General features: G+C 44.7%; 1 pseudogene; it reads left to right on the top strand.

Moving 5' to 3' along the window:
- The first annotated feature begins 5686 nt into the window (after positions 1-5686).
- Positions 5687-7272, top strand: LOC147440822 (uncharacterized; annotated as a pseudogene).
- The last annotated feature ends 2816 nt before the right edge of the window (positions 7273-10088 follow it).

Here is a 10088-nt window from a genome sequence, read left to right as displayed (position 1 = left end):
TGTGAACACGCTAAAAGCGTACTAGGCTGGCACTATAAGTGTAGTCCAGCTGTAGAATCACTGGCAGAGATCCTCCGTGTTGGTCACTTAACGCGCCAGTGAGTAAATTCCGTAAGCGGCCAAGACCCGTAGTGGATGCCAGCTCAAGATGTAGAGCTCGACATCTCAACACTCCCCCTCGAGCTTTGCATGTCGCAGAGTCCAAGCATAGTCCAGAAACGTCGAAGCTTCTCAACTCGGAGGGCCTTGGTAAAGATATCCGCTATCTGCTCCTCTATGCTTACGTAGACCAAGTCGATGTCGCCCGCTAACACTCGCTCTATAACGTAGTGGTAATGGACCAAGAGAGCTACACAAGACAAGCACAAAGCACACAGAGATGGAAAGCTTCTTCTTCTTCTCACAGAAAAGAGAGTACAAAAATGACTAAGTGCTAAAGTTGAAAAGTAGTACATATGTACATGCGGTCACTAAGTGTGAACACGCTAGAAGCGTACTATGCTGGCACTATAAGTATAGTCCAGCTGTAGAATCACTGGCAGAGATCCTCCGTGTCGATCACCTAACACGCCAGTGAGTAAATGTCGTAAGCGGCCAAGACCCGTAGTGGATGCCAGCTCAAGATGTAGAGCTCGACATCTCAACACTCCCCCTCGAGCTCTGCATGTCGCAGAGTCCAATCATAGTCCGAAAACGTCGAAGCTTCTCAGCTCCGAGGGCCTTGGTAAAGATATCCGCTATCTGCTCCTCTATGCTGATGTAGACCAAGTCGATGTCGCCCGCCAACACTCGCTCTCGAACGTAGTGGTAATGGACCTCTATGTGCTTGGTCCTGGCATGGAACACTGGGTTCCTGGCCAACTGCATGCTGCTGAGGTTGTCACAATGGATGACAACCTGCTGGTCCACCTACACTCCCAAGTCCTCAAGTTATGTGCGTAGCCAAGCTACCCCGCACGGCGCAACTGCTGCACCTCTGTACTCGGCCTTTGTGCTCGATAAAGCAACCGTAGGCTGCTTTTTGCTGCTCCAAGTAATAGCAGCACTCCCAAAAGAGAACATGAAGCCACTCGTAGATCTCGTATCAACAATGCTACCTGCCCAATCTGCATCTGTATACCCATACAATGCTAATGGCACATCTGCTACATAGAACAATGCGTAGTCAAGAGTCCCTTGCACATACCGAAGTGTGCGTCGTACTCCATCCAAATGTGGCTTCCTCGAAAGCTGCATGAACTGACTCTCCAAGCCTACTGTGTAGCTCAAGTCTGGCCTCGTGATAGTCAAGTAGATTAGACTACCCACAATCTTTCTGTACATCTTGACATCCTCAACAACATCACCCTTCTCTGCACTCAGCTTTGCATTCACATCCAAGGGAATAGAAATTGGCTTACAATCACCCATACCATACTTTGACAACATGTCCAAAGCATACTGTCTCTGTGACAGCCATACACCCTCTCGAGTCCTGATCACCTCAATGCCAAGAAAGTAGCGCAACTCGCCCAAATCTTTCATTTCAAACTCCTATTTGAGAAGACCCTTCACATGGTCAATCTCCATAGCATTGTCACCCACAATAATAAGGTCATCTACATATATGGTAATGACCACAATCCGCACATCACTCTCACGTACATAGAGTGAATGATCAGCATGAGCTCTCCTAAACCCAATACTGACAAGATACTTGGCAGTCCTGTCATACCATGCTCTAGAGCCCTGCTTCAAACCATACAAAGCTTTGAGAAGTCTGCATACATAATCTGGGTAACCTGGATCGACATAACCGGGTGACTGATCCATATACACTTCCTCTCGCAACTCACCATTCAAGAAGGCATTCTTTACATCCATTTGATGCATAATCCATCTTCTAGATGCAACCACTGCTATGACAGCTCTCACAGTTGTCATCTTTGCCACTGGAGCAAAGGTCTCCTCATAGTCTATGCCATATGTCTGTGCATAACCCTTTGCGACCAGCCTTGCCTTGTGACGCTCAATGTTACCATCAGCCTTATGCTTGGTTTTATACACCCATTTACAGCCAATATCTTTCTTGCCACTTGGCAATGGCACCAACTCCCATGTGTCGTTTGCTTCCAATGCAGCCATCTCTTCATTCATTGCATCATCCCAATGCACATTTCCAACTGCATCCTCGAAACATGTGGGCTCCACATCCTGTATCACCTTAGCCATGTAGGCTTGGTGATGAGCTAGATACCCATCATAAGTCAATTTCTGAACTGGATTTCTGACTCTGTTAGATCTGCGCGGTCCTGGGTCACTCCTTGGCCCTCTAACATCTTCTTGTACTTTCCTTACACCAGGTTTCCTGACAGCCGAAATTCCAAATTCCTCATCAAGACTTTGTTCAGAACCATCTGAATCCATGTCTACATGTGAAAAACCTGATGATGCATCAGCCATAAAGGGAGGTTCATCAACCTTTTCCTTTACTTTTCGTGATACATTCCCTGTACCTGCTGGTGGAGTAACCTGCGTACGTAGTCTACCATTCCATGGCTTCTCAACAGAGCCACGAGAAGAGGACTCTTGTGGTCCACTTAAAACCTGTGACTGTGGCCTCACATTTTGTAGAACCACATCATCTTTTACATCAGCCCCAATAGTGCCATGTGCATTATTGTACCATCTGCTCATCTCATCAAAGACTACATCTCTGCTGACTCATAATTCTCGTGTAGTAGGATTGTAGCACCTGTACCCCTTTTGTTCAAGGGAATATCCCACAAGAATACATTTCTCTGCTTTAGGATCCAATTTCCTACGCAACTCATCTGGTACATGCACGTAAGCTATTGTGACAAACACTTTCAAGTGTGCCAAATCAGGCTTTGTACCTGTAAACTTTTCCTCAGGTGTTACATCATGCACCGCAGTTGTAGGTGTCCTGTTCATAATGTACACAGCTGTATTTATAGCTTCAACCCAGAAATGATGAGGCATGTTCTTCTCATTCATCAATGCACGTGCAACCTCTGCAATGTGCCTGTTTTTCCTTTCTGCGACTCCATTTTGCTGTGGAATATATCTGCATGTAAAATGCCTGCGTATACCATGCATTCACCAAAAATCTGAAAAAATCGTTGGAGAAGTACTCTCCCCCTCCATCTGACCTCAATGTCTTGATTTGCATATCTGTCTCCTTCTCAATCATGACTTTGAAGTCCTAAAAGTGACCAAACACTTCACTTTTGCTACGCATGAAGTAGACCCATACTTTCCTTGTATGGTCATCAATGAAAGAGACATAATACCTGCACCCATGTATACTTGCAGTATCGGTTGGACCCCAAACATCTGTGTGCACCACCTCAAGTGGCTTTTTACATACATTGCGCTCATGTGGAAATGAGCCCTTTGACTGTTTTCTAAACTGGCATGCTGCACACACTTTATGCATACCATCCACCTTGAATTTGGGCAAACCTTTTACAATCTGTTTTGATTGCATGCTGCGCAATCTCTGCTCATTGACATGGACAATGCGTTTGTGCCAAATGTCAACATCAGCCACAACACCTGTGCCCTGTGTAAATAATGCAGCTTTTACCTTATGCATGTCTACATTCAGCGTAAACATTCTGCCCACACATTTTCCCTCTGTGATCAGCTTACAGCAATTCTAGAAATCTTCTACATAACACCCATTCGGATTGAAACGAACCTGCAAACCCTGCTCAACCATTTGTCTAACAGAAACAAGATTCTTTGTAATGTTTGGGACATGAAGTACATCTGCTAAGTACTTTGATTTCCCACTCTTCGTATTTAGAGGTATGTCCCCTACATGAGCAATGGGGTGAGCTGTGTCATCTCCTATCTGCACATTGCGTGACACATCTGGTTTGCGCATATCTCTAAACCACTCTCCATGAGACGTCATGTGATTAGAGACACCTGAATCCACATACCAAACATCATCTTGGGTGGAATTCTCTGCAGTCATTGTATTCATTACATGCTGCATAACAAACATGCGCTCGTTTTTGCTATCATCTGCATCTCTGCTAGTAGATGCATAGTTGCCCTGTTCTCTCTTTCTACTTGCTTTTCCCTTTGGACAGTCACGTGACATGTGACCTCTTTCACCACAAGTCCAACATTCTCTGCTATCTGGAGTATGTTGCTGCCTGCTTGATCCTGCACCACGACCTCTTTGACTTCCCCCTGCCTTGAGACTGGTTTCCCCTGCCACCTGTATTGTTTTGATTTGATTGACCTTCTTGAAATTGGCCCCTGCAACCCCTTGGGCCTCGACCACGACCTCTACCTCTACCTCTGTTGGAGTTAGAATAGAAGGCTAGTTTAGAATTATTTCTGCCATGAGAAGAAGATGTGTCAAGGTTCTTCTCCTCAAGAATAAGCATAGAAATCAAATCTTGGAACACAGGGATGTCGTCTCTTGTATTCATGGAAGACTTGAAATGTACATACTCATCTCCTAGACCATCCAAGCATGCACGGACAATGTCATCGTCTTACATTGAGACTTTAATAGATCCAAGAGCCTCAATGATACTCTTGATCTTCAAGGCATAATCATTGATTGAGAGGTTTTTCCTCTTAATCTGATTTAGCTCCGACTTTAGTTGAAGCTTCCTGGCCTTGGTGTTCACCTCGAACACTCTGCCTAAGTTTTTCCATGTAATGGCAGGGGTTTCAGCACCCTGTAGATAGCCCATCATGCCATCTGTGATGCTCATAGAAAGCCAATACATCACTTTGCTCTGGCCTTGTTGCCAGTCCCTCAAGGATTTTCTTTGTTCGACTGTAGCATTTGCCTCGGGAATCTCTGGTTCCTTTTTTCTACATAGTCCCAATAACCTTTTCCTTTTAGGAAATTAGTTATTCTGAACTTCCATGTAGGGTAGTTATTTTTCTCAAGCTTCTCAGTAACAATCTGACTGAAACCGTTAGACATCTTGAAGCACTAAGACAAAATAGCTGCAATCTGCAAAAACCTGCAAATCTGTTGAACCTGCTATCGTGGTACCTGTAACGCTTTCTACACTCAACGAGTGTCCACAATCAAGCGTACATACAACCACTGTACTTGTACAGTAAATCTCTGTGTACTGCACTTTGGATACCTGTTCAAAAACTTTGGACATCTGGTCGTGGATTGCGAACGAAGGGATTGTGATGCTCTTGCTCTCTTAACCTCTCTTGCCTGCACCAGGCTCTGATACCATGTAAAGAAAGAGGATGCAAGAGAGCTACACAAGACAAGCACGAAGCACACAGATATGGAAAGCTTCTTCTTCTTCTCACAGAAAAGAGAGTACAAAAATGACTAAGTGCTAAAGCTGAATAGTAGCACATATGTACATGCGGTCACTAAGTGTGAACACGCTAGAAGCGTACTAGGCTGGCACTATAAGTGTAGTCCAGCTGTAGAATCACTGGTAGAGATCCTCCGTGTCGGTCACCTAACGCGCCAGTGAGTAAATGCCGTAAGCGGCCAAGACCCGTAGTGGATGCCAGTTCAAGATGTAGAGCTCGACATCTTAACAAGGTGTTTGTATACGAGGGGATATGAGTGCTATTAAATCACTGGGCTATAGAGAGGCATTCAAATTGTGTGCTGGTGGTTTTGTCATTTTCCCCTTTCCATCTTGTGGTGCCTCCACTGACGATCACACTGATCGCTTAGGTGATGTCTTGGTTCAATAACATGATGCCAGATTGTGAGTTAGTATTCTCAGGTGAGCAAGATGCTGAAGATTGGATGTCAGATGTGGAGCTCTGGATGTTGTCGATGTGGATGGTGATTGACGAAGCCAAATCAAGTGTTGTGCCGCTGGTGATGCGAGGGAAAGCCAAAGCTTGGTTCGAGGGGTTAGAAGTTCCTGATCGGTAGTCATGGAAGGTGGTTCGAGCTCGGTTTATCCAAGACTTCAAGTAGAGAATTTCGCCGGCAGAATTGGATGCAAAACTGAAGGTTTTGAAGCAAGATGTAAGCGGTGAGTTTACAACCTTTTTAAAGCAATTTGAAGATATTTGGTAGCAATTAGAAGCTGCTACACAATCTTGAGGCAATGACTACTTCAAGCTAGAAAGGTTTTTGGAGTGTCTACATCCAAAGATAAGAGAGAAAGTCGAGCTTGCCGATATGGAAAGTTATGCAAATGCTGTCTCCTTAGCCAAGGCAAAGAAGAAGCTGGAGATGGGTTTGTTGAAGCCGGAAGACTATGGGTATAGCTCGACAATGAAGCTTCATCATGTGTCAAAAGAAAGTTCCAGCGTCAAAGAGGTAACTACTTTGCCATTGGTAAGCCATTCTGGTCATTCATTTCAGTTTGTACCTCCAATTTGGTGTGCTGCTGTACAAGAGTTTGTTAGACCAGCTAGCAAGGATGCGGTCCTAGCCGAAGAGTGTATGCATGAAGAATGAAATAAAGCTATGGATCAGAGCTCGCAGGAAAAGTTTGAAGATGTTGACAAAGCGATGGTCGAAGCTGTACAGGAAGAAGCTAGCCAGGGGGTTGGGCAACCTTGCCCTACCAATTGTATTGAAGAGCGGGAGTGCATTCTAGAAGGTGTGGACGATGTCAACATACCAGAGAACGAGGTGATAGATCATGGCTTTGTTTCTTGCTTAGCCGATGATATGGTTGTAGAAGCGGTCCTAGATGAGTAGGTTGACATTCAAGAGCTCATGATTGAGCAATCCAATTTGCTCTCGCATGAAGTGGTTAAAGATGTAGCATCAAAGGCTACGGTGGACGAAGATTGGCATGGTGAGTCATGTATAGAGTGTATACCAATTGACAGACCTACATCAAAGGGTATGCTTCAGAAGCAGGCAAGCTTGGTTCTCCAAGAAGCACTGGTAGTGGAAGAGAGGTTGCCAAAGGTGGGTGTTATGCTATAGATGGACATGCTTTTGAAAGTTTCTTTACAGGTAATTTTTCACGGTTTGCAAAGTTCTCGTGATGAGAGGTATGCTATGGAGAGTTCTCTAGCAGGTGAGACAATCATGGTGGAGATGCTTCACAGGTTGGTTTACAAGCTTGTTTTATATATGAAGTCGGCATATGGATACAGGTAGTTGAAGATCGATGCTATGCCAAGCTTCACAAGAGGCTTGTTTTTGGGTTTACAGGTATAGAAAAACGGTTGAATATGCAAATACTACAGACACATGGCTGTGCTAAATGCCATGTATTTGATCCTGGCGGAGTTTGCATCACAGTTAGGAGAGCTTTCCATTTGATCCGGGGGGTTCTATAGCTGATATAATCTCTCTCTCTATCTATCTAATTCTTATGTACATACTAAGTGTCAGTTGTCTAATATACAATCATCTCTTATCTAAATAATGCTATGGTTGAGCATGAATTCTCAACGAGGGGTTTGGCAATGATGGTGCACCCAAAGATTGTCGACCCAAGGAGAAGCGAGCCACACCTGTGTGAAAGTTAGCAGGCTAATGACTCAATGCTTGAGTAGCTACTAGATACAGGGTACAATAAGCACCATCAGGATGTGTATGCAAGATGTGGTGTTTAGCAAGTCAAAGATGCTTTTCCAACTCAACTGGTCGGAGAGCTTGAAGATGCCAAGGGTTGATGGATTTATCTCCAAAGCGAGTCTTGGTATGTATGCAGAATGGGTGCTCTAATTTGGCAAGCTCGAGCTCTTTGGGTACTTGAGGGTTGATGGCTAGCAAGTCTCCACCTCGAACCTATATCAAGGAGTAGAAGCTTAACTCAATGGATGGTCGTAGCAGTCATCGTCCCTTTTGGCTGAAAAATCATGACCTTTGAGGTCCACTTTAATGAGGTTGGTTATGTCCACCGGAGCTCTAAAGTGCGAGGAAGAAAAGAAAGCCTTTTTAAGCAAACATAAGGTCTGCATTTTTTGGCGTGTGCAAGGGGGCCAAGCCCAAAGTTTTTTAAAGCTTTCACTTGAAGAAAAAAATGCTGCATGAAAGGTGGTCGACTGCAGTTCATGGAAGGAAGCCGCCACTTGCGAGGGGGACCGTTTTGGCATACGAGGGGCAAGGTGCCATCTGGTTAGAAGGGGCTGCAGTTGTATGGGGGGTCAGCCAGCTTCCAGGGGGCGACCAATGGCAAGGTCGCTAGTCGCCAAAGGAAGCAGGTCTGGGGGACGGCTATGGTTGGCAGCATAGAGGGGGGCTCCGGAGAGGGGCGGAGGTGATCCGAAGAGCTGAAGGTTAAAGGGTTGCGGGCTAATGTAGCCAGGAGGGAGAGAAGGAGCAGGTTGGGGAGTGTCTGGATCTAAGGGTCGAGACTTGCAGGCCCAAGGAGGGGCTTCTAGAGTCTGTGAAGGTCACACGCTGCATGGTTGTGAGCTGCCAGGGATCTAAGGGAGTCAAGAGCAAGAGGGATCGCAAGCTGGCAAGCCTTCAAGGGTTCATGCCGATATGGAGAACTCTACAAGGCAAGGCCGCCAAATGTTGAAGGATTTCCATTCGAGTACAGAGGACAGTTAAGAGTGTTGCAGCCAATAGAGGAGTCCGCCCTGTACTTCATAAGGGAGGCCGCTTGCTCCAGGTCAAAGAGGAGAGCAAGGTGCGTAGCAAGTCCGTGAGCAGTCGGGGGCTACTCACAAGCAAAGCAGGGCACACAGCAAAAGAGGGAACGTCTCTGAGTGCATGAAATGAGGGTGGTCGACTGCAACTGAAGGAGTGGGACCACCAGGGTCACATAAAAAAGGGAAGGGAGTCTCTTGGTGAAAAAGGGCACAGTATGAGTCGACAAGAGAGCTGAGAGTTGGAGGGGAAGGCCTTCCTATAGGTTGGGATGCCACAAGCAAGAGAGGAGGGGAGTCGGCCATGCTCTCTTGCTCGTAATCCACTGCTGATTTTCCGGAAGCTACATCAAGGAGAGTGTGTTTCTGGGATCCACCATTGTACTGTTTGCTATAGTCGTGTTATCTCTAGTCTCCATATGCTTGTGATTTTAGTGAACATATATCAGTATCATTTTTTTTGCACCCACGGGCATGCTTATGGGGGTGTCATAAATCTAAGTAGCTTTGGTGTGTGGGGACTCTCTATCAAAATGTGGTGTATGCCGATGATCTCAAAGTGTTTGTGTACGCCATAAACTTGAAAAAATTGTGGTAGAGTGGATGGGTGATCATGAAAGTATTTGCACGAGTTAACCTATTTTCTATTATCTGTTTGCGACTATAAGGTGCTTTGAAGGGTCATAGATAGGCATGATTGATTGTATGCTTTGCAACCGAGTGTATACAGTTAGGGTTGGTTGGGTTCAGGCTTGGGCAGTGATTGTTTGTAGATCGAGAGCCTAGGTGTGTTTCTACGAGGGGATATGGGTGTTGTGAAATCACTGGGTTATAGAGAGGCATTTAAATTGTGTGCTGGTGGTTTTCTCATTTCCCCCTTTCCAACGTTTCTACTGATATTACTCGTAAAAAGACATTACAAGCAAGGTTATGGTGGAAAATCATGATGTTAGATGTTTGAGCTTTTTGTAGAACATTTGATATTTTCAGACGTATTACAGTAGACATAACACCTTTGATCACAATACAACCATTAGTCATTTTCATGAAATGGGGTTTGGATTTTATGGGTCCATTCAAGAATGTCACTCCCAAATAGAGCAAGTATACAGTCATGGATGCGTGCTATGTTAGTGAATGGATGGAAGCACATTAACCAATAACACATCGAAGTTTACAACTTGATTTCTATATGAACAAACTATATGTCAATATGGCTCTCTAGTTGAGATTGTTTTATATTAGGGGACCAATTTCGTTAATGAAACTATTCAAATTCTTGTTGAGATCTTATCAATAAAGCATCAATAGTCTACACCATACTATCTCAAATATAATGGACATGCTAAAAGCAACAACAAGAATATTAAGACCATTTTGTTTAAGATAGTTTAGAAGGAGCCTTACATTTGGGGATGAAGCATCGATAGTCTAAACCATACTATCCCAAATAAATGGACATGCTAAAAGTAGCAACAGACTATTAAGACCATTCTAAGAGAGTTTAAAAGGAGCCTTACGTTTGGGATGAAGAGCTTCATAGAGCATCATGG

Source organism: Adiantum capillus-veneris, chromosome 15 (genome assembly GCF_014529385.1).
Source record: "Adiantum capillus-veneris isolate H3 chromosome 15, ASM1452938v2, whole genome shotgun sequence".
NCBI lineage: Eukaryota > Viridiplantae > Streptophyta > Polypodiopsida > Polypodiales > Pteridaceae > Adiantum > Adiantum capillus-veneris.
This window is presented reverse-complemented; position numbering and strand designations above follow the sequence as displayed.